General features: G+C 35.6%; 1 long non-coding RNA gene across 1 annotated transcript in view; it reads right to left on the reverse strand.

Annotated features, from left to right (window-relative positions):
* Positions 1 to 1,368: 1,368 nt before the first annotated feature.
* The window catches only part of LOC139679089 (uncharacterized), a 30,255-nt gene continuing 5,068 nt past the window's right edge, over positions 1,369 to 26,555 (reverse strand). Inside the window, exons 2-4 of the long non-coding RNA XR_011699130.1 lie at positions 18,947 to 19,022; positions 8,805 to 8,918; positions 1,369 to 1,740 (exon numbers count right to left, since the gene is read on the reverse strand). This is a non-coding gene — a long non-coding RNA (uncharacterized lncRNA). The remainder of the gene's footprint in view (positions 1,741 to 8,804; positions 8,919 to 18,946; positions 19,023 to 26,555) is intronic.

A 26,555-nucleotide genomic window follows, 5' to 3' on the forward strand; every position in this document is an offset into this window, starting at 1 on the left:
AAGATAGGCTGCTTCATCTTCAACTATTCTGTCCTCTGTCTCGGGATTTTACTTTCTTGGCTGTTGAAACTCTCCTTGTTTACTGTTTCAAGTTGTTTACTGCCTTTCCTTTTCTTAGTTTCTAAGAAAACCTGTGCTCTCTTAAAGACACAGTCTAGAGGGAGGCAAAAAAAGCAGGATTTACTTCAGACTGAACTGGATCTAAAAATATGGAGACGGAGGGGAGGAGCCTGGGTGTGAGAGTGGTAAGATAGGATTTGGAAAGTAAGAAAAAGATGCTTAAGAACAGGCTTTGAAAAGAGGGGAAAGAAGAAGTTGTGAGCAATCAAGACAGGATCTCTCCATGATGTTTTGCTCTGACATGGTTCTTAGAAATGTTCAGTAAGTCAGTCCATACTTCAGCCTTTCTAGGTACTGATAGATGTAATTCTTACCTTTTGTTCATTTTGCATCCATGCAAACAACAGATACTCTTTTATCTGCTTTGTGAACATTCATAATTACTAAGAACATGTTTTCAAGCCTCACCGTGCTTTATTATTCAGGCTAAATAAGTGAACGAGCCACGAGAGGGAAAGCAAAATGGCTAAGTGCCTGTTGTACCCTTTCCCAAAATCTCCTCTTTGCACTCAATAGGAAAGTTTTTCCGCTGTTGTCTAGGAATGAATCCTAGCACATTAACACAAATAATTATGGGATATACTTTCACAAATATGTAAGAGCAATTCCTGAAATGCATGTCGTTATGAGACATTATTAACTTTTAGGGATTCCTGTACCTGGGTTAGCCTAATGCAGCCACCTGTGTCCTGAATTAATTAGAGAAAAAAGATTAACAATGAAAGAGTGGAAAAGGATGAAGATGGTAGATGGAAGGAATGGAAAAACATTTGTCCTCTAAGAATTTGGGAACATAACAATTAATAGACTAAGGAAGAGAAAGAATTGGTATGGAAGAGGGAATTATTTTGTAGTGAAAAGAAAATTATAAGTGGTGAAAGAACTGAGAGTTTGAGACTTCATATGAGAGCAAGAGCTGCATATCAAAGCACAGTAGGCCCTTTCAAATAATACAATAATACCTGTAGATGTTATTATAGATGTTCTTTAGAATTATATCTGTAAATTCCTGACATTTGTACTTGAGAATTTTATATGTCTAGCTGTCCCCTGAATCTTCAGGACTTAAACTGTACTTCAGGTATTCTGCTGAGATCCCTATTTTTTTGCTGGCCTTTGACTCTGAAATTAGTCAATGAGTAAAGGACCACTCCAACACCAGGAGCAAAGTAATACCTTATGGTGCCAATGCTAGTGTTTTTTGAAGCATTTGGCAGCTTTGTTGACCAAACATAATCATGCTTTCCAACCAGAGTCCCAAATATTTGGGATGCACAATGGACTGAGATGCTTGAAAAATATATGTTTATGGACAATGTTCAGTAATAATGTAATTCCACTTATTGCCTGCACTTCTACAGACAGTGATCATTACACACTGAAAGACTTCCTTTGACAACCCTTCCTAACGGGTGTATCTGGAGGTGGGTAGACTCATTGTATCCTCATCCCAAGGGAGAAAGAAGCTTTCCAGCCTCTGTGAGCTGTGTTCTCCATCATATCACCGCCACCTTTATTTTGCACTTCTGCCAAGACATTCATAGTTCTTTTCCTCTCCAGTGCCATCCTCTGCTCCTGCAAGCTCTGTCATGCAAACATATCTTCTTTTGAGGTGAGGAACTGTAAGAAGGATAAAGATGAAAAGGATATACATATAACTGTATTTTCTTATTTAAAATAATTTTAAGTCATTAGTCAAGGTAGGAACAAAGTTCGGGTATTTCTTTTCTCCCCTTGTATGTCGCTTTAACTCAGACTTCTTAGTTTATCTATCACAGCAAAATATAGTAATGTCATTTTTTCCCAACATTTTATGACCAGGTAGGATAGCTGTGTGCAGACTTCTGAAAAGCACTCTTTCTTATTAGTGAGAAAAATTACTCTGAAACCAAAGGGATTGTTGTTCATATGTATATATTGAAGACAATGGTGATTCTACCCTCCATTGTGGATTGTGCTGACTATATTATAGTAGACATATGTATGGATGCACGTATACACCAATAAAAATAGTAATGATCTCATAAGCATTCAGCTTGCTCTAATCTACTGAAAATATTTGGCCATGATTTTAGCTTTCACAGTAGCTTTGTGTCAGTAAGACTAATGGTTCTTAGTGACATCAGAGTGCATGTAGATGAAAATCCTTTGCCAGGTCAGGTCAGCAACTTCTGAGAATTGACGGCTGTTGCAAACACTGGTTCTAGAAGAGAGAAGATAGGACCTTTCATAAGAGGAAATTCTGAAATACCTATATCCCATTTTAGATGGCTGCAGGCTTTGAACAAAAATGTTTTCATTATTCTAATGATGAGTTTCACTAGATATACCTGAAAAGAAGTTGTCTGTATCTGTTAGTTCATCTGGCTTAAGGAGTGCTCTGTAGCTTGGAAGGTATTCCTGACTAGCCCACAGTCCTCAGTAAGTTTAGAGCAGACAACATTTAGCTGAATTTGATGGTTATTTATTGCCTTCACTACTTCTCTCCTACTCAGTGGCAGGGAAGCCACTGAGAAGTTTAGAACTGCGATAATGTAATGGGTGCTGTTACAGTGCTGACAACAAAACTCATCATTCCTTGTTTCTCCTTTTCTACAATTCATATTACATCAGTAGGAAAGATAATTCAATATCAACCAGAAATGTAATCTTGGACAGGAGCTATCTGGTCACTAGCATTGCAGTAGCAGAGTGGTGAAAGGGAGAAAAGATGGTTCTGTGCCAGCACCTTTGATTAATTAGTTTGACCACCATGTGTGATACATATTTTACACATGCAGACTACTTATACAGATAGGTACATATATATCAGAAGCAAATAAATACGTGTTTTCAACTAGATTTAGGCAAATTCTATCACTTTTTTGTCAACTTCTTCAATCTGTTCCAGTTGTGCATATCTCCATTACATTTTTGCAGTACTGTTCGCATTCAACTACTTTGAAACTAGTCCAGATTCTTTCATGAACAGAGAAAGAATCTTAACTTAATATAGGGTGTTCAAGAGCTGTGCCAAAATGTCGCATAGAACTTAAAATATTGAACTACAGCAGAACGAAGATCATGTTCTATGAGCTTTCAGGTACAAGTCACTTTCATGACCTTTACATACAGTATTTATTAGCAGAGTAAATTTGAAAAAAAAATTAATCTGGATCTTACTGTTTTTTCAGAACAAAGTAAATCCACACTTTTTTTAATCTCATATTTATCTGAAAATAGCAAAATATAGGAACAATTATAAATACAAATGCAATGAGTGAATGAAAATGTAGATATTAAAATAGTATTAGCACATGCTGTTCTGGAGGATACAACAAACATTATTTGAAAATTACAAATTCAGGAATCACAACTTACATATTCAGAGGACAAGATGACTATTTATTAAATTACAATAGTAATTAATGTAAAAATAATTTTGTTTATTCAAATGTACTCAACGCTTTTGTTTCAAGAGACTCCTTCAAATTCTATGGCGAATAATATCTTTTTGATGTTGACTTAACATTTTTGTTTTTAATATGTTATGCATATCTATAAAGAGAATGAAGGAGACCATTATTTGTTTTAGCAAATAAAATAAAGCAAAACTCCACTGCCCGTTACTTCTTACACTAGGATTGAAGCTGACCCAGTGTTTTTATAGTGCGAAGTAGGCCTGGAGAAACAGACTCTGCTTATTCATTGGATCTGCCCCATATATATGATCCATGCCATACCTAGTCTATTGATTAAAAAAAGTCTGCTTGATGTAACCCTAAATCATTAAACCTGAGGGGAAAAAAGAGCGTCCATGAGAGATTGTGGTATAGTTTTCTCAATATTTTTTTTCATCACCAACAGAGCTGTTAAATGTGTTTAATTTGTAAAAGCTCCTTATTTCTTCAAGGACATAAACAAACAGCACAGTTTCATATAATTTCAACATTCAAAAGTCGTTACATTAGGATTTAAAATAAAATCCCTAAACTTTTATGCAATCAATTACATTTGCTATCTTCATCTTTTTATTTAGGAAAAATTAACTACATATATTTCAAGTGATGAATTTCCTTAAATGAAAGAAAACACATGAATGAATTTATATATTGTACAAATTCATTATTTCAGTTTGCATGTGCGACACAAGGGTTTGAGTTAGAGGTTAGAAACTTGCATGACAATATTTTATAACCCTTAATCTTGACAAATAAGTTAAAAATTGAAGCTAATAACATTGAATTGTCAGCATTGTACATGTGTGTGTGTAAAAATAAATATCTAATAGTTTTGAAAATTAATAAGTTGTTGAGTGGTTGTTTTTACAATGAACAAAATCTGACAGTAATGTTAGGTTCAATCGATGGAGTATGACCTCAGATTTCTTAAAATAAAAAAAAAATAGACATTAGACACCAAAGAAATTTGATGTTTTTGTCATGGATTGTTCCACTAAAAATTAAAAATGTTCTAAATAGTTTGGCTGGTATGCCAAATAATTTGTAACACTTTGACCTAATATTATGATTGGAATAAAACAAATACAAGACAAATGCAGAGGTAAAATAGAATTTTTATTAAAAGAAACAAATAAAAATACCTCATCCTTCTCTAAGAATTAATTGTAATCATTAAGACACATAACAGTATGACTGATTAGATGTATCTTTAAAAAAATGTTTTGTAGTATAACACAGTAATTAAGTTTAGTCATGATTTCTTTTGGAGTAATGATAAAGCTATTTTTTACTCAGCTTCACCATTTCACTACATGAGCAAACAATACTATAATCTCTATTTTTAGATCTGATGAAATGCTGATTGTCCAAAAAATATCTTACCCTCGTTTTTTTCTAAAGAAAAAAAATAATCAAGATGAGCAAATTGTGTTCCACTTTGTAAGATAAAAAGTGTTTAATAAAAACATTTTCAAGAAAAGCCTGAAAGTATACTTTCTCTGCTTTTCTTGAAAATATTTTCTCTTTTATTCCATCACCTCTCTTTCCATCTGCATCACTCTGGGTTTTTCCCTCAAGAAGACTTCTCAGCCTATAATTAGCCAGAGCATAATGGTCATGTTTCTGGTACACAAACTAAGCTCACTAACAGCTACGTTAGGTATCACAACATCATGCTGCATTTTAGTATCCCATGGATGCACTTGCAAAATGTTGGTTTGTTTTTTTTCTTTTTCCCCCAAAACTGCTAAGCACCAGTAACTTGCAAGATGCTAAGTGTCCTACTCCTGATTGTTCATGCTGGGGTTTTAATACACTCATTGCATCCTTATGTGCCCAAATAAGAATAAATAAAAAATCTTAGTGTGACATTTTGATCACAGCATCTTACTTTGTTGTCATGAAGTTCAGAAATGTACTTACAATATTTATTGTATAGATGTATTTGCAAACTGATATTATGAGCATTTCTTAATGTCTCTTTCAGTTTGGAAGACTTAAAATGATGTTTTGATGTAATGTATAAATAAAAAAAATCGAAATTTATTTTCATAATGCATATATGCATATGTTATTTGGAAAACGCTATTGATAACAAGAAATCCATAGTGATAATTGGAATTAGAAAGCTGAAATTTACTTAGAGATTGTCTCATTTTTCTCTGATGAATGCAGAAAAGAAAATTATCCATGCCCTTTTTTTAAAAAAAATTATTTCAGCTTTGTTCAGTTACACCAGTCAGCTTCCTCCAGTAAGTTTCTCCAGTGAGCAAACAAGCAATATTAACAGCTTAAAATAATCTGAATTTAGGAGTCTTGCATTTTGTATAGGATGAACTGGATATTTTGGGGGGTTGCAATGTACCTATGCCACTGTGGCAGCTACAAAAATGTTTACTTTGTACCACAATTAGGAAGAAGTTTCTTAGGACCTCTAAACCGAAAACTTCAGACTCAAATGCCTCTGACTGAGAAGCATAACTAATATGAAATAATGAATTTGTACAACATATGCAAATGATTTTTTTCTTCAATTTGTTAGCTAAAACACTTTAAGATACTGCTTTACCAATAGAAAAAAAAAGTTGCACTACTCTATCTTTTTCCACAGCACAGTATCGAAGCAAAATATTTAACTTAACATTGACTCTTCTCAGTAGCTTTTTCTGGCCAATAAACATGGGACAGATTTATCAGTAACATAATTTTAGTAGATTTTGACACCTTATGGTAGCTGGTAACTTGATCCAACAAATGCAAGACTGAAGACAAAAACAAATTCCTTGCAGAAGAGGATGTAATTAAATTGATACTGACAGTATAAAGTGAATTGCAACCCAAGACCTTATGCTCTATCAAACTGAGGAATCAACTTTCATAGACAACAGGAGAGAATAAGAATGTTTTGGATGTAATCATAATAATAATGAGAAATAGATACAACAATGGGAGAAATATGATGATATGTAACTATACTTTCAAAAGATACAAAGGTGTTTTGTTAGTTCACCTTTACTCTTTGTCTTTATTCTGATTTTGAAGATTGTGGATAATGTGAGATGTGAATTCTCCTGTTTCTTTCCATATGTTCCTAGAGCAAAAATAGTTTCCCCTCTTCATATGGATTTCTCCAAATAAGGAATGAAGAAGTGGTAAATTAACTCCTCATTACTATAGAACAAATGCATGCTTCCAATATGCTGATTTGAGGGGAGGAGTGAGGAGACAGCTCTTTGGAAAACTCTATTTAAATCTGTCTTCTAGAAATTTGTCACTTAATTACAGATTTATTTTTTTAAACAGTATTTAATTATTTGTCTTTATACATTTAGAAAGAAAAAAAAAGAAAACAACAAAAATCCACAAACACCAAAAACCAGCCCCAAACTTATGACCTCAATAGGAATTCAGCAAGTTAATTAAAATAGATTTTCCAGTAAGTTTCATTACATTTCTAAATCATTGATTCTGGTAAGAATGTGTACAATGAGATAGAATAATTCTGCCAAAAATCTGCCACTGAAGGACAATATGATCCAAACAGCAGAGGTGACCAGGTATGAAACCAAATTAGAATGTCAGGTCACAGCTGAGCTACAGAATTGTAAAGGGATCCACAACAGAAACCAGAATATTTTTATTTGCATGTGCTGTTATTCAGACCTGTGGATCTCAAGAAATTATCTTTCGTAAGGGAAGATTCTACTTTATGTTTTGATGATTTCTTCAGCACCACTTGTACTTTAACGTACAGTGAATACAACATCTGTTACAAGGTGTAATAACATCTGTTGTCAACAATTGTAATTAAATAGACTAGGCTAGATGCACTAAATGATCCAGAATGACAGCAATTATGGGTCTCTAACACAAACATATATAATTAAAATTAACAACAAACATAGAATTATGCATCCACTAGGACATTAATCTCTACCATTCTTTGAAAAAATAAAGATGCTAGAATTTTTTCAAATGACTGTGTTATAGCTTTGTGGAAAACAAATCCCAAGGTATAGTATATTTTGGAAATTATGTATGTGAGTATGCACAGGTATGTTTAGAATTAAAGACATCAGGCATTATCACAGTGTTCTATTTAATGTCATTATAGTTTGAAATATGCTAATGTGTTTTTTTTTCCTTTCTCATACATAATTTTTTTGTAAATGAAGTTAATATTCAAATACTTAAATGTATTTTTGTCTTGTTAATTGAAATGTTTTGACCTTTAGAAACAGCCTATTTTCTCACATTCTGACTTGATATTCAGCTTGAGTTCAAAACCAGCATCTGCTTCCCCATTGTTTTATAAGAAGTCTTCTGCAGAATAATAAGTGATACATTCATTCCAAGCGCTGAGGTTAAAAGCAAGTTCCAGGCCTTAAAAATCAGTAAACAGAATTATCTATAATAGTTATTTTATTTGTGTCTTATTTTATTACATCAATAAAATGCATTTACTGTCTCAACATCTTTAGCCCTTCTTGATGCTGCTACCTTTCTTGGTGTCTTCATCTTGTTTATTTTGAAACCCTTGAATATTTTATTGTGACCAAATCTATACTTTTCAAGTTTTCATGCTAAATTTTGAAAGGTATATATTTTAATTTCTCACATGTAGAATTTGCTTATTCCTATATCTACTCTCACATAATAATCTCTGATTTACCTACTTCCTTGAAATGTATGGAAGTTGCTCTATGAGCTTACTTATGCTTTTATCCAAATTTATTGTGTTCTCAGTTCATGGGTTTGAGTATTAAATGTTCACTAGTTAATAATTGCTGCTAAGGAGAGTTGAATTTCAAACTTGTATAGTGTACTATCTCATTATTTGATTCCAGCTTCTATCAAATACAGACAATTTTTGTGGTAGCTTTTTTAGGTGTCTCTTCAATCACATGATAGTTCAACTTTCTCTTTTAAAATGTTTTCATGTGTCTGGATGCAGAATAAAACTTGAAGCCTTATATGCTGTAAAAATGAATGTAAATAAGAAAATTATATCACTCGATATTACTTTGGACTGGTGTTTTTGTTTGCTTTGTCAGGGCTGTATTTTGATTCCATATTTTGATTTTTTTTAACAATTTGCATTTTCAGGATGATTTCAGGTTTTGCCTGATGTTTCAGTTTTGTGAGGTTTTATCTTTTATTTGGTACTGATGTCTCATTTTTTTATAAATTATTATTTAATTTATAGATAGATATGCATTTGGCAATAGTTCAAAACTTACAAACCTGGAAAATGGAAAATTAGGAAAAGACTGCTGCTTATACTGCAGACTGCCATTAAGGACTGAGTTTCCCAGATGTGCTGGATGCCCTTCTTGAATATTCTGCTCTTATACATACCTGGAAATGGATAGAGAATAAAAAAATAGCTCAAGCATTATATGCCATTAAATACTGGATGCTACACATAAATCCTTGCAATACTAACCTCTACTGCAAAATTAGTTCTATCAATATAGGTATCCTGACTGGCAATTGGATGCTGTTTCTGTGCAAAGATATCCAATGAAAAATGAATGGCAAATAGCAAGATTCATATATCCAGCTAGGAAAGGCATAACTTAGATGCCCAAATACTGATATGATATGAAAATGTGTGCAGTTCTCTAAGTTGCTGTTCTCTGACTCCAGGAATGTTTAGAAATCGTCTCATTTTTGTATGGATGAAATTTTACACACAGCTTATGCATCAATATTAAAAATACCTGAGCATCAGTAAGCTCAAATAGAGAGAAAATTTGGTTTTAATTTTATGCATGTAACTACTTCTATTTTTTTATTTTTGGAGGGGCAGGTACTATTAACTGACATTAATCAGAAAACAATTGCAACTTTTGACAAAAGAAAATCTAGTAAACGCTTTGTCATACCCTGAGAATATGAAGTTTATTTATTCATAGTTAGAAACACAGAATATAAAGGCCACATAAAAGTGAAATGAGGTGAAAGAATCTATATGGATGACAGAAGTAAAATGCTTTCAAAGCATATATATGTCTGCATTTTAAAAAGATATCATAGAAATCAGACTCTTGCTTTTTTGTAGACTTTTTCTCATGTTCAAGCAGTAGCTCAACTAGAAACCGAACATGGGATTGCACGTGTGGTCTGTTTTCATAGATGCTTGACACTGTTTGATCGTGAGTTAATGAATTTTCTTTATTTGATTTGAAATAAAAGTTTAAATATGAAAGTATGAATCTACATTTACCTTATCTAGTACTGTAGGATTGTTATTAAAGTACTTGGTAAAAAATTACGGCAAACCAGATTCTAGTCCATATTTAATATTTATGTTGTGGGATAGTACTTAGAAAGTATGTTTTGTCTTCTTTTGATATTTTTTCAACAGAAACTGAAGGTAAGAGTTCCTGAGTCATCTCTACTTGTGGATAAGTGGACAAATGAAATAAATTAACCCTTAAAGCTTCAGAGCATGTGGGCCTGCACAGCCTCAGTACACCAGGGCTTAACCTCTCCAGACAACAGCTAGGCTGGTCTTTTAGAGCGCTTTTAATGACGACCACTTTCTCACAGTGTTAGCATAGTCAGTGTCCTGTTGGGTATAAGTATCTGTGTCATAGATTATGTTATTATTAACTTTTGGGGTGTTACATTTTATTGTGGTACAAAAGACAATATGGGGCCTCTCAGGGCCAAGCTTCACAGAAAGTAATGTGGGCATCAACATGATAGCCTGTCTTTACAGCTTAGAACAAAGCATAATAAAATAGAGTTCTTGCAAGCACCATCAGAGATAAAGGTGAAATCCAAAAATGCATCTTTATTTTGCTGCCAGATGTGCTCTTGTAGCTGAAGTTCTGAAACCTGAAAATACTGAAATTCAGGGCAAATCTTAAGTTGCCCATCTTCTCTACAGCCATTTGAGATTCAAAGTGTCTCCACAGCTACATGAAGAACATAAAACACTTACATGGATGGATGACACTACATTTAACAGGAATAATTGCAAGCATGACTTCTGTCATTCAGTGTGGTTGCGAGGTTCGGCCTTTTGCTAATGCTAAGTTCCTATACCACCAGTGAGTATGACAAGACAGAGTGAGAGATTTGTGTTCTTAAGTCTAATAAGAATCTAATCCTTAGCTTTATGGAGGGGGGGGGGGGGGGAGAGAGGAAGGGGGGGAGTGGGGGGAAAGGAAGGAAAAAGAAAAGAACTGTCACATAACTGAATGCTGCTGATATGAGACACCTCCACTTCTGTTGCCAGTGTCTTCCCAGTGTACAAGATAGTTTAACTGATTCATTGGACTGTATACTTGAATACTCAATGAATATTGTATTTCTCATTTTTTATCCTACTGCACAAATAGGGAAGTACTGTAGTCTGTGGATTTTACAGAATGGTTCCTTTTGTTTGTTTGTTTGGGTTTTTTTTGTAAATTCCAGTATTTTTTGTCTTAATGTTTTTTCACCCTGTTCATAATTAAACGTAAGTTTTTTCTATAATGTGTAGGATTTACCTCTACCTTCTAATATTATGAAGCTTATTTACTGTAAACATGTTGGATTTGTTGTGGTGGTTTTTTGGTGTTGTTTTTGTTTTTAACATGGCCTATCTGCCCATATTCATACCACAAACTAGACAAAACCAAACAAAACAGCAAAGCGAAAACCTTATTAAATGTTTCCTGAACCAAAACATAACCAGTGAGTTACATGAATTTGAACTGATTTCCTCATCAGTCACTAACTTCAAAATAATTCCAGTGTTCAGTTATTTTCAGGTGTCTGGCCATTATAAGTCAAGACCTTTTTTGGCCATAGGTGAAGTCAGGTCCAACATTGTTACTGGTATTCACCTTAATAAATACATATATGTAAACTGTAGGTATCTACACTTGACATAGCCATCTAGGCTCCATTTTTACACTGTAGTGAACAATTTCTTCTAGAGTGAACATTTTACATACTGAAGTCCGTAATATATTCCTAAAAGTGCCTTTCCCTTTCCTTTAAAAGAAGTCTACACCGACTAGCTCAAGTTTAGGTAATATAGATACCTAAAACTACCTGAGTTGTATTTACCAGTACTGGCAAGATGTTTCATTCTGTTTTCTACTCAATAGCATGCATTCATGTATCTATGATCAGCCACCAAAGCCTTATCCCAAAAAAGTAGCTTTCAGCCCTGCAACCCACAAGTACCTTTAATCACATTTTGTTCCTTCAACGGATAACACCATACGTAGGCACTCATAATACCTGATGTATCATGTATCTTCAAATCCTCCACATACCTGTGTTGTACAACAACACCCTTTTATGCTTTGGCATATGCATACTATAGTTGATCTGAACTCTGTCTAAACATGATACAACTTCCAATTTTCTAAGTGTCTACATTCCCATTTTGCTCAACCTTTCTTCAGATGTTCTGTCTCCAGAATATGGAACAGGATTATTAGTTAGAAACAACAGGACCTTTACTGCTATGTTAGTGTATTTTATTGTCTGCATATAGAAGAATTTTGAAGAGCTTCAAACTCAAGTGAGAAAATGGTATAGCTTTAAAAGTTTAAAGAAGAATATTGAATTATGTCAAAGTATACCTCCAGCTTCAGTCTGGGACTACACAGACAGGAGGTTTCTGTAGAAAGAAGATAAAGAGGCTCAAGGTATGTTACTAGAAAGGCGCAGAGGCAGAAATAATGACCTTCTGATGCCTTACCATTGCTCATTTTATGATCAGTTGTGGAGAACTTTGATGTGAGCACAGAGCTCCACTTAAAGCAAGGAAATGTGTAGCTTTGTAACTTGAATGATTGTGAAGATGTGATATGACATAACTTCAAAGAAATTCTTCTGAAAAAAAATGGCAGAGGCTCAGAACCTCTTTTGCTTAAAAACAAGATATTTTCTTTATGATTATCATAGACAGTATTGTGAAAAATTCAGCTTGTTAATAATCTGCAATCATAACATCAGCTGAGGGTGGCTGCAGTACCAACAAGCTTGTCCTTTCAGCCCTACTTCTACTTCCTTTTATTTATTTCTTTCAGCTATGTTGTTGAGGCTAGAGAATGCAAAATGTATTTTAGGATTATTTTGAAATTCAGGATAATAATAGTGCCTTAATGGAAAGAAGAGCATTATTTATATAGAACAACAGTATTTATATTAAGAGTATATGGCTATATCCTTAGTAAACAACACATTATGAGAAAAATGTGATTAAATACACTCAAACTCCTTGAATAATGCAACAGCCTCCTCTCAGCATAGCAGTTCCTCTATCATTACTCCTACTCTAGTCTGTTTCTGCACAGGGATAAAATACACTTTCCTAACTCCATAAGAGATACATGAGTTCTGAAATCATTTGATAAATCAAGGTTCCTTTGTAACTTAATTTTAACTTGAAATCCCTTCCTAGAATCGATTGGGTTGGAAAAGACCTCCAAGATCATCGAGTCCAACCCTTGGTCCAACTCTAGTTCATTTACTAGATCATGGCACCCAGCGCCACGTCCAATCTGTGTTTAAAAATCTCTAGGGATGGTGAATCCACCACCTCTCTGGGCAGCCCATTCCAATGCCTGATTACTCTCTCTGTAAAAAATTTTTTTCTGATATCCAACTTAAATTTCCCCTGGCAGAGCTTAAGCCCGTGCCCCCTTGTTCTATTGCTGAGTGCCTGGGAGAAGAGACCAGCCCCCACCTGGCTAGAACTTCCCTTCAGGTAGTTCTAGACAGTGATGAGGTCACCTCTGAGCCTCCTCTTCTCCAGGCTAAACAACGCCAGCTCCCTCAGCCTCTCCCCATAGGGCTTGTGCTCCAGTCCCTTCACCAGCCTTGTTGCTCTTCTCTGGACCTGCTCCAGCATCTCAATATCCTTTCTGAACTGAGGGGCCCAGAACTGCACACAATACTCAAGGTGTGGCCTCACCAACGCAGAGTACAGGGGAAGGATCACTTCCCTGGTCCTGCTGGCCACGCTATTTTTGATACAGGCCAGGATCCCATTGGCCTTCTTGGCCACCTGGGCACACTGTTGGCTCATGTTGAGCTTCCTGTCAATTAGTACTCCAAGGTCCCTTTCTGCCTGGCTGCTCTCCAGCCACTCTGTGCCCAGCCTGTAGCGCTGCAGGGGGTTGTTGCGGCCAAAGTGCAAGACCCGGCACTTGGCCTTGTTGAACTTCATGCCATTGGAATCAGCCCATCTCTCAAGTCTATCCAGATCCCTCTGCAGAGCCCTCCTGCCTTCCAGCAGGTCGACACTCCCTCCCAGCTTGGTGTCATCAGCAAATTTGCTGATGATGGACTCAATCCCCTCATCTAAATCATCAATAAAGATGTTAAACAGGACTGGAACCAATACAGACCCCTGGGGATCACCACTGGTGACTGGCCGCCAGCTGGATGCAGCTCCGTTCACCAGCACTCTCTGTTACTTTTGTTCTCAAGATTCATAGAAGGTGTCTTGAATAGTTAGCCTTTCCTTCCACTGGATCTTGCAGCAGAACATCATTTTAACATTGCAGATGCAACTAGAATTATGAGCTAGTTCCCTTTGTAGTCAGTGGTTCATGGTCATTCAAATGGATAACTCCTGTCTGCTAAGGATAACCAGCATGCATCGCCCTTACATGTTCCTAGTTTTCTACAATAAGAAACCTGGGTAACTAGTATAGGACACCTACAGATTTAGACTGCTATAGTTGGATTGCCTAAATCCATCCTCCTGTTAGTTATCCTTCCCAACACCCTTTCCACAGAGAAATATTTTTATTAGATGGAAGGCAAACAAAATTTCATATGTCTTCATGTTGTATTTTTGGAGAATGACAACAAATTTTTTTTTCCAAAGTATTTACCATTGGTATGACTGTGCCACTGGAGATTAATTTGACCTTGCAAAGAACATCAAGTCAAGGTTTGGCCACTGGATAATCGCTCCAGTGATCGTATAATGAATCTGAAGCACAGCGGCAGAAGTGGATGGACGTCTTGACAGTGTTGCCTTAAGTCAGACATACCAATGAGATAGGAGACATGCAGGAAAGAAAAAAATGAAGAATGGAAGGCAAAGAGACAGAGAGGAATCACAAAGAGACAGAGAGGAATCACAAAAAACAACATAAAATGCTTCTTCTAGAAGAGCTCTAACACGATTATGAAATGAACGGGCAAGACATGGATCATTCACAGGATATGCTTAAGAGAGTATGCAGTTAGAAGAGGGAAACCTTGGTGATATAAACATCTGTGGTTCTGTTTCTGCATAATCATGGACTACAAAATATGCAAGTAATATTTTGGAAAGGAAGAACTAGCAAATGAGCTGCAAACCAACAAACCAGTGGCAACACAGACTTCATTCTGTCTTCAATCAAGGCTCTGAAACTAGAGGAGATGTAGTATAATAATGCTTATAAGAGCCCGCAGTTATTATATAGGCTAAAACCTTAAGATTTTATCCTATATCTGATTCTTAGACATACCTGATTAGTTTAGTGTAATAGTATATACCTACTTTTATGGATGAACTGAATTTAAATGGAAGTGAAATATTAGAGTTGTATACAAAGACAGTGGATGCAATGTACCATATGACAGGCCAAATTTGCCATGCCACCTGATTAGTCAACCTGATTATAGTCTCCAGGCAGCTTGCACATGTGACTTAAAATAGCATCCCTAATGTCTTTGTAGTAACAAACCATGTCAGGAAGAAATTCAGTTGGTTGTTTATATGCAAACAACACTTTTGTAGGCCATAATTCATAACATCCTAAATTTGGGAAGCTGATCTACCTTCCCTAAGGATTGGAAGCATCATGATGTTCTCACCATGCCCCAATCAAATGAAAGGCAACAATAATCCTACAGTTCAGATTAGTCAAATAGATATGCCATCTTGCTAGAGGGCACCTTTCACCACAATCTGCATTGCTCAGAAAGGAGTTCAATTAGACAGATAACACAATCCAAACAGAAAATTTCCCAGCTGTCCAGTTTAAAGATCAAGTTTAAAATTGTTGTGCATCTTATTTTAAAGTTTATTATAACATGGATTTCTGCCAAGAGAAATAAAAGGCTGTTTTAAAGAAATATTTCAGTGATACGTATTATAAAAGACAGCATGGAAGAAACCATGAAATTGAAGGCAAGGGAATTTAGAATGAATTAGTTTAGACAGAAGTTTTATGAGAAGGAATGGAGACAAAAAAAATTTCTTTTTTCTTCTGTTTATATTAGGGTATTGCTACTTCCATCTGGTTACATCATTTTTAGCCTTTGGTCTTATTAAATGGTATAAATGGCACTAGCTGAAGTTGAAAGGTCTCAGAATCAGTAACCTCACAGCATGCTAAGCTGCGAGAAAAGCACATTTCAGAGCTTTTGTGTGTTTTGTGATACACAAAACAACTATACTTATGAAGCTTTCATTTTACTGTAACTTGGAAAAAATATACTGTTTTTTGAATCTATTATCACCCTGTTGGGCTCTCACTTGTAATACTTTGCAAACAGCCTAAGTGAATGTATTTAGAAAACCTTTAGAATGACAAGTCCTATTACTCTAAGCGTGGAGAGGGATAATGACAACTTTTGGAAAATTTTACTATGTAATGTTTGATGCCTTTCTGTATGTTTAACATGCTTTATTATTCCAATAATTTTTCTTCTTCAATTTTTTCCTAATAAGCCTTGTTTATAAAAATACCGATATAAGTAAACAAGCATGATATGAATAATAAATTATTATCAGGCCAACTCTGCACACATTCTCATAAAAGCTGGAGGCATCCTGAAAAAAACACTTATTTCTTCACAAATATCCAAAACTCTTGTCCCAAGACTAGGGACAAGACATTACTTTGTTGTCATCTTTACTGATCATTAGTACAACATTTTCAGACGAACCCCTAAGGAAACAAGTCTCCTGTGGCAACAATTGCTGTATGGGTATTGTATGTATATGCTACTAACTTAATTTCAGTCACTTCCTGCTTGATCAGTCACTTCGGACAGGGACTGGGAGCTGGAAATATGAAAAAAATGTGTAAGCTCTTACAGTTTTCATAAAAATAGGTACTTGGGAAGAGAAAACTATATTAATAAACATTAAAAAACCCTTCAGCATGAACTCAGCCCATCATAAAGACCAAGGACTGCAAAGGAGAAAGAATTGTAAAAACAAATCCAACCAAATAAACAGTTTTGCTAAGGCTAACTCACTGCTAGTTACAAACTTGTCAGTATAAGAATTCAATTTGCCAGACTTGGACATTTTGTTTCCACCCACAGCTTAGATAAGAGATACCTCACCAGCACTGAGTTATTTATCCCAAACTAGTCATACTGGCTATGACAGTAGTGCTGAATGATACAGGGCTAAGGACAAACCCACAGACCTGAAAGTGAGTAATGCTGAATAGCCGTGACTAATAGCACTGTTCACTCTCCAGGAAACTTAGGTACTTTTTGAGAAGGTCCGTTTTTATAAACATGAAATACAGGTGTCAGATTTCTAATAAATACAGAGAGAGTTCAGCTTCAGATTTTAATTGATTCTGGTGCTCACTGAACAACCTAAATGTCAGTAATTGCATCCACATCTTATACAGTGGATTTGTCTAGGAGAAAATAAGTTGGAACAATCTGAAGCACTTCCAGAGAGTAAAGAATTAAATATTTTAAGTAAGTATGTATAGAGTGTTTGAACTCATTCCCTGATGATTTTTCATTTCACAGTATGGTATCCATGGTCAGTGGGGCTAACAGGCAACTCCCAAGGATGAGATGAATTATCCTAGAAAAGACTTACCTCTGCTGTTGATCATAGTTGCAATGTATGCAATAAGCTTAGACTAGACAATCAGCTTTTAAACAGTTTAAATTAGGTATGATTAATCCCATCCTGGAAGGTACTGAACTGCTCTCAGGGTACCTGATTTCCTTATACAGTCAATGAGGAAGGCTAGGGTTTTTTTGAAGATCCAATAAGGAAATCCAATTAGCTTAACTTTGCTTGTGAAACTGACTCAGGCAGAATCACCCTCTTGTGAAACAAATTTTTAGTATTGACTATCCAGGAAATTAAGCACTTGTTTTAGAAATATTGCTTCAACAAATTCAAGGCTTTTGGGTGTCCAATAAAGATGAACAGAATCCTTTTTTCAGATTTTATTAGTGGTGGTGGTCAGTGAAGAACCTTAGCATCATTAGAGCTATTAAATTTTAGTATTTAGTATTAAAATTAATGTTTATATTGTCCTTTTTATCATCTTTACCACAATGGCAGAAGATTACAAAAAAACTACAAAAGGCATGCAGGGGGAGGCAAAGCGTTCTAAAATGTCATATTTTACACCTATACTGTTAATATAATTTGTATTATTAAGAACTTGTCTAAACTGAGGAACATAGGAACATTTCCCAGCTAGTGGATCCAGATGTATGATCCATCTGATTTCTCATTGGATGGCAGCAATTACAGCCCTTTGTTTGGATGAGTAAAGAAGAAAGTGGTGTAGTCAGTATGACCACTTACTTGGCACATCATCTTCATAATTTGTGCTGTGAAGATTTAAACAAAAGCTTAGGAAACCCTTATGACCAACCATGAGCAGACTTTAAGGAGTTATTTTAAAGGCATATTCTAAATTTGCCTTTCATGTTTCTGGATTATTTGTTTCTTTGTTTTTTAATGGCCTTTGTACCTTTCCAATTTTTTTCCCCCATTTTGTTCACTGAGCAGTTTATCTTCCTTTGCTAGGACAATCCTGTTTCCTCCTTTAGACTTTTCTGCAAACTTAAGCAGAATTGCAGATAACAAACAGATCCCATTAAAGCAATGGCACTCCCATTAAAGCGATGCTTTTTTATTTGGTTATCCTCTGGTTACCAATCATCTACAGCAAACCCTGAGGCTACATCTATGTGAATAAATAAAAAGGATACGGGCTGATCCACTGGCCCTGATGGCAGCAGCAAACACACCCATAAAGCTAAAATAATTTCTCATTCTCACACACAATGGCCTCTTGCTTACTGCCTAGCAGAGAACACCCTCTGTCCAGTGGTATTTCCTAGATAGAACCTAAACATTTTCTGACAGAACCTTAGTTAGAAAGGACCAAAAGCATAGAAGCTTATGTGCTAGCAAATCACACTGACAGGGGATTGCTTGCTAGTAGTTCTTGAGCATATATGCCATCACCCTGTTTATTGATACTGCAGACATAGCAGCAGGGTTCAGGCATGATTGAGGAAATAGCGTTTTTAACAATTCTTGTTCCTTAATGTTCTTAAGGTATAACAGCATTTTTATCTGTTGTGTAAGATAAGTTCTCCATATTAGGAGCTGACAAGTAGAGCTAAAAGAAAAATATCAATACCGTTCACTTCCCCCAGTACATTTAAGGGTTCCTTCCAAGCCTGTTTTTTTCTTCCTCTCCTTCCTCCAAAGGCATTCTAGAAAAAAATAGAGGGAAACAGAAACCTTTAATATAGATTCACTGTTTCCAATATAAAACTAAGACCAACCTTCTTCAAAAAACTAAGTGTAGTTTATATGGCATACAACATATCACTCACCTTAGCTATTGTATGTCACAAAATACCTAGAATATTTTAAAGTATTGACAAGTGGCTACATTCATCAAATTCTATTCCTGAGGAAAAAAATAAAGAAATACACAGAAAACAGACATGTCTGGAAATGGATCTATATTTTCAACAGAATTTTTTCAGTAGTGCAATTTTTGTCCAGAATCTAAGAATTGAGAGGTTTAGCTCATCATGGATTTCTAAAGAATCTGATTCAGAGGAGCTGCCACTGTCAGTGCTATCTGAAGGCTGAGATTCTAACTCACAAAACGATTTCATCTTTCTCAACATTTGTATACAATTTCAATAGCTTTTTCAATCTGTAATATCTGAGATCTTTTTTTTTACACATTGGAAAAGAATAGCTAGTAAATAATTCAAACAAAATTCAGTTTTAGTTGACAAAGTTTTGTCTGTAATGTCCTATACACAACACTTTCTCTAATGAGTTCAAGCATCCTTAACAGATGCAAATGATATTAGGCTGTCAGTTCCTCAGCCAAAACTATTTACTAGTGCCACTGTGTAAATTTCAAGCAGTCTGAAGTGGAGTAGAACTGAGACATGTAGTTTTCAATTTCTGGAGAACTATTTGTTTTAGACAGACAGAAAATTTAGGGTTAAGTGAAGTAAGTGGGTGCAAAGCCAGCCAAAATGAAAAGACTTTTCCAAACAGACATAGCAACAGTCACTGCACATACTTTGTCAGTTCTATAATTTTACTTTCTAAAAATAGGAAAGCTAGTAGTTAAATAATAGTTTTCAGAAAGTTTCTCTTGGTAATATTTTGATAAAGATGTCACTTGAAGATGACAATGCTACTGAAACTTTTAGAGCTGCAAGAGTGGAAAATTAAAGGTTCAGCCTGGGGAAGATATATTTACTTATCTATGAAAATATTAAGTATGTATTAATCATTGTTTCAAATTGACATCTGATGGATCATTCCACATCTGCTATAGCAGATTTCAGTCTATAATCACCCAATATCGCAGGTTTTTCCACCGGGGAAAATATCAACAGAATGGATATATTGTAAAACAAAGACTGAGACAGCTTGTCATGCTGATTAGGGGACAGCTGAACATGATTAGCAAGTCTCTTAAAAATTTGAAGACCCAGAAGAAAATAATTCAAAAGATGAATGCTTATCTCAGCCTGTTGTGCTTGGAAGCCCAGGCTTGAGATTTTGTTGAAATAATTCTTATTTAAAATGGATAAAACCGAAGAGCAGAGTAAGATAACACAGTCAGAACCTCAAACATGGAAACAGCCATGAGGAGACAGCAGAAAAGGAAGAGAGAGAATAGGTCAGTTGGAAGGGACTTACAATGATCATCTACTACAATTTCCTCTGAGAGTTTCTCTCATCCGTCAGAGATGGATGTTTAATTTGTAGAGTTAGATTTACTTTGTTGAAGATTTCTCTCTTCCCTCTGTACTATTGTAAAAACATGGAAACAGGTCTAGACCACCTGTTTAAAATTAGTGGTGTTAGAAAGTCAGATGACATGAACCACTGCTTGTTTTCTTTTATTAAGTTAATGACTGATTTACTAGGGTTTTCGAGATTTTTTTTAGGTTTTGGTGAAGGAGATACAATAATATAATTTCACATTTACACACACAAAAAATTCTTCCATTACATTTTTAATTTTCAGGATTCTTTTTCCACAAGAATTGTATTTTCCTGAGGTACAAGTTGATGTTAACTGTTCACATCAGTCCTTATAAATATATATAATCCTTTTTTACCTTACCAGTCTGTGATAGTTTTGCTCATATATTCTAGCCTTGCCTACTAGACTATCAGGTACAATTCTGTAAACTAATATATCTGTCAGTGATACTGATAAGATATATCTTAAAACTACAGACTGTCAGTGCTCTATTGGTTTTATATATGTTTTTGAGGAGTGACAGCATCTTCCAAACACAGAGGAGCCTCAGGTAAACATAGCTTTGGAACACGCTCTTGTTACACTATGTCCTTTCCAAACTCAGTATTTAGTATAGCACACTCTCAAATGCTAGTTCATATAGCACAGTTCTGGTTACATATACAGATCTTCCTGTTCAGCTATTTTTGTATAAATCTGGGGTTTCATGTATCCATTCTTTCTTGTAAGTGATGAAGATTTCAATTTGAGACATCCATAGAAATGACTTTACAGTATCTGTAAATATTTCAAAACAACTGTTGAAAATTAGAGAAAGAAAAAACCAAACAAGCCAAGTTGGAAAATAAAGGTTAATATTCAGCAATCCAACGTATTGTAAATAAAATTGATGCTGGTGTATTTTCACAGTTTTTTAGGCTCTGAGAACACAAATGATGGTGAAACTGTTGCATGTCAAGACATTATCCAATAAATCTAATTTATAAGGAATGCAGGCAAAATCTACTCTGCTGCAAAGCTCTAAAGGACGTCTGGGTGGCAAAGGTTAGGATGTGTGCCAGTCATTTCTCTCACAATCGATGGAAAGAAACAGGTGATTCTTTTGTGTAATTTATCACATATTACTAAAAAAACCTAAAGCTGGCCAGATAAATCGCATCCCAAAAGTCCTTCTCTCCCTTGGTTACAAGGACAGTCTAGGATGACTAGCTCAGATGCAGTTGTGTACAATGACTGATGTCTACAATCTGCAGAAAGGAATTTTACCCTAAAAAGCACTAGGGAACGAAGCTTCATGGCACCTGTATATCTGAAAATTTTAAGTGTAAAAAATATGAAACCTTTATGAAAGTTTCAAGTGAAACCTGAATTTGTTAATGTAGAGATCAATCTCGCATGCAAAGTAACCTATTCATAGAAAGAATAGTTTGTCTTCCAGTTTTAATTTTAAAAAGCAATGTGAGCTGGTACTACTTCCAGCCATTTTGAAAATAATGCATTAAAATATATGGAGTGTAATCATGTTCCCTATGCAGCTGGGATAAAGTGGGGGGCATTAGCTTTGTTTTATTTACACAGATAACAATGCAATGCTAAATTTGGCTAAAACAATTTGTCCAACTATGTCTTTTCTAAAATTCCTTTCTTAATTACCACTCTGTCCACATAATGAATAAGGACTGTTTGGTTAATTTTCATAAACAGCATTTTCATGCCTTAAAACTTAATAGTCTCTAAAATTATTTCTACCATTTAAAAATTATTTATATTCTTTTCATACTCTGAAGAGATCTAATTTTATACCTGCATTAAAGCTAATTTCTTCCAGGTTTATATCTATATTATTTCTATATTATTATTTGTACCGTCTTTTAGTACACCAATGTCATATTTGTTTAATTAATTTCTTAAACTTTACACTTCTTAAATATGAAAATAACACTTTTATTATCAGGAAGCTGTTTAAAATTTAATTCATGACTGGATGTTGCAATAATTAAGTAGCCACTGAAGCATTTCTAAAACAAACCCCCTTTGTTTATGGACTTTCTTCAAAAACACAGTCTCATAGGAAAAAACAAAAAGTAGAATCCAGCATTATTAGTAGTGAAAATTGCCATTTGGTGTAACTGGCAAAGTGATCTCTGTCCAAATGTCATTAAAAGCACCCTTCCAAGACTAATTCCAGAAGTGCTCAACTCCATTATAACTCCATTATACAAATTATGTGTAGACTTAATCATTCACGTGTTGCTATTTCCTTACCATCTTGAATGGTAAAAACCCCAATCTGTATAAAACATTTAACACTTAAATTTGTTTTCAGATACATGTGGAAATCTGAAATTAAATTAAATCTCAAAAGGTACATCTGCAGTATGAAATGCCATACCTCCCCAGTTTACTTCTGAGCTCTCATCTCCTTATCATTCACACTATGTAAGCATTAGCTCATTTATGGTCTTTTTTTCCTGGACAAAAAATCCCACAAACAAACCCAGTTTCCTCTGCAACAAATCTAGATACAGCTTTGGGCATACTTCATTCTGCTGGCAGTTCTGATGGTTTCTAGATGTAACACTACAGAGGTCTCAGCAGAAACCTCTGTAGTCTACTTGTGCATGCATACAAATGCATACCCATACTAGAGGTCTGATAAAATAAATCTGTACAAAACACAAGGAGTACTAGTTATTCATTATCACAACACTAAAAAAATAGAGAAGGTTAAGTGAGTTTATGTTGGAAAATATAAAAATTGGCCTTTATCCTGTAAAGGGTTGGATAACTTTTTTCTATGCTCTCTTTTTCCTGTTTAGCTTCAGCTGCTGTATGCCTATTTCTGTGATAGTGGAAACAGCCAGTGAAATCCCTGTGGAGGAGAGCACACTCCCACTCTCGTGTTTACATCTTGTTCCTGTGTGTTGCAGTGCCAAGCTTGCTGCTAGCATATGCACTGTCTACACTTAGCACAACAGAGAGGTAAGACAGATGAAGTTTTTACCAAGGCATCTATAGGTTTGGGAGGGATGGATCCCACCATCCACAAATGAAAGAACCACCCCATGAGGGTTCTCAGTGCACCTCACTACAGAGGCTGTGTGGATAGGACCACAATGCTTTCACACACTGTCATTCTCTGATGCTATTCTCAGATATTCCCATATAATTCCATTTATGTTGGTGGCATGAAAAGTTTGGTCTTTCCCCAAAAATATTTAACACCACTAATAGTGCTTGAATAAAATTCAACAAAGGCAAGTGCAGGGTCCTGTATATCATGAGGAATTACACCAGACACCAGTACAGGCTAGGGGCTAACCTGCTGGAAAGCAGGTCTGTGGAGGAGGATCTGGGGGTCGTGGTGGGCAACAAGCTGCTCATCAGCCAGCAGTGTGCCCTTGTTGTCAAGAATGCTAATATTATCCTGGGGTGCATTAGAAAAGCGTCACCAGGAGGTCAAGGGAAGTGATCCTGCCCCTCTACTGAACCCTAGTGAGGCCACATCTGGAGTGCTGTGTCCATTTTTTGGCTCCTCAGTACAAGAGAGACATGGAGCTCCTGGAGCAGGCCCAGCAGAGAGCTACAAAGATGGTTAAGGGACTGGAGCATCTCTCTTATAAGGAAAGGCTGAGGGAGCTGGGCCTGTCCAGCCTTGAGAAGAGACAACTGAGAGGGGACCTCATCAACGTATTTAAGTATCTGAAGGGGAGCTAGTAAGAGGATGGACCCAGGCTCTTCTTGGTGGTGCCAAGCAATAGGACAAGAGATAAAGTGCAGAGTCTGAGGAAGAACTTCTTTACTGTGCAGGTGACTGAGCACTAGAACAGGCTGACCAGAGATGTAGTGGAGTCTCCTTCCATGGAGATATTCAAAAGATATCTGGATATAATCCTAAGTAAAATGCTCCAGGGGATGCCACTTTAGCAGAGAGGTTGGACTAGATGACCCCCAGTAGTACCTTCCAACTCAGCCATTCTGTGATTATGTAAAAATGTCATTCTGACAGACTCCTTGTTTTTTTCTATTACCACTTCGCCTTCAGAGAGGATCAGTAAGGAATTCCATCAGTAAGGAATTCCCCTAAGCCACTCTTAGTACTTACTGCTTGCTTAGTTATCTTAAATTTTGGAAAAGGAACTAGTGTAGATAGCATTTACTTCCTAAGGAAAAACTTGATATTAATGGTTTTCTGTGGGTGAAGTTAACAGACTGAGCCATAGCACTCCTGATAGAAGCAAGCTGAGGGATCAGAGCAACGATGTGATGTAGAATGCAATGGTAAATATACTTTAGCATGAGATCCAGTGCAAGAGGTGTTAATTTTTACTTCCAGTCATTCCAACTGACACAGAGACACTAATCCTAAAAAAATTTCAGCAGATTTTTTTTTAAAGAAACTATTGTAAGCTATTTTACACTTTTGTAAATGAGCTCTTTGAAGAATGAGAAAAAAGATATTGAGTTGTAGACTTAATTGTAAGATTTTTTTAATTAATATCTTGAAATATGACTGCTGAGCCATAAACAGATAACTTTTCAGATCACATCTCACATTTCTGGATCTGAAAAGCCCCCTTTTTTCTTGGCTAAAATGCAGGAAACTTGAGATACTCTTTTAACGTATTCAAATGTATTGGTTACTTATAAATCAGTAAATTGATAAAAACGCCCTACTTTCTTAACTGCCACTGTTAAACATTGTTTATAAAAACGTAAGAAGATTTCAGCTGCTTACCCTTTCTTCCCTTGTTAAATACTGCTGTTGGTTATTTCACATTGTAGGTGCCAACAGTAATGCTTCAAATTTCTACTTTGACTGAAGTTAGTTTCTGAGGAAACTAAAACTCAATTTTGCTTCAAAAAATGAAAATCATGAAAACCCCACACCTTTCAGGACTATACTGGAATTTGCTAAATCAAATTTTTGTTGTTCAAGGCTTCTGTCTGCTTCTGGAGGAGGCCACTGAGTATCATCAAGTGTATTATCAAAAATGAAATTAATTTTGTGGTTTATATTGCTTCTTGAGAAATTAAGCTTTTTAGTCAGGAGTTAATAGTTACAGTTTTCATTGGCAGTGCTGCTCCTTTGTGGTACTGAGGTAGTTGTCTAGATTCAGATTTATGATTTGATTAGTCCTGGTATCTCTCCAAAGATCTACATGCAACCGGGAGGCATAACACCTGCTTCACAGAATTACTATCTTTTAACAGCACGTGATGTCTAAGGCAAAGCTAATTGTCTTTTTAATACTAAAAGTGCTTTCAGAATAATATCCACACCTATTGATCCAAGAGATTCAAAAGGGGTCAACTAATTTATTTAATAAATAGTTGCAGGACAGGGATGTCTGTAAGCCAATAACACCTGTAGTAAGGTAAACCAAATGATTTAAAGCAGGACATAAGGTTTGTCCTAAAGAAATATTCTTCCATCATAGAAACAAATGAATGATTAATCTCATTCACCCAGCTACAAAGGCATTTACAAATGCTGGGACATACAGCAATAATGTGTAAAAATAACAAACCGTGTGGTACTGTACTGTTTGTAAAAGAAAGATACAAAGTCTTATTGGTAAATGACACTAATTTTTTTCCTTTTCTGTATATTCTTATTTGTGTAGAGACAGAACTATTAAACTTGACAACCATAAAAATCACGGAGTTGCTAAATAATGGTTGGAAGAGGTTTCTGGAGGTCATAGAGTCCAATCTCCTGCAAGAGGACTATTAAGCCACTTCCAGGTCAGCTTCGATGTTCAAAACACTCCAAGGACAGTCCCTGATGTCTCTGGCAGCTCCTAGTCTTGAACAGCCCTCCTGACTTTTTTCCCCCCTAATGGCCAAACTGAACCTATCAAGATCACACGTGCAGCATTTTTTCACTCTTTACATCATCCGGCACTACTGTCACCTTCATAGTGGCCCTTCAAGTAATTAGAAGCAATCACTTAGGCCATTCATTAGCTTCCTTTTCCCAGGACCACCAAAGCCC

This window comes from Pithys albifrons, chromosome 1 (assembly GCF_047495875.1).
Source record: "Pithys albifrons albifrons isolate INPA30051 chromosome 1, PitAlb_v1, whole genome shotgun sequence".
In the NCBI taxonomy this organism is placed as follows: Eukaryota; Metazoa; Chordata; class Aves; order Passeriformes; family Thamnophilidae; genus Pithys; species Pithys albifrons.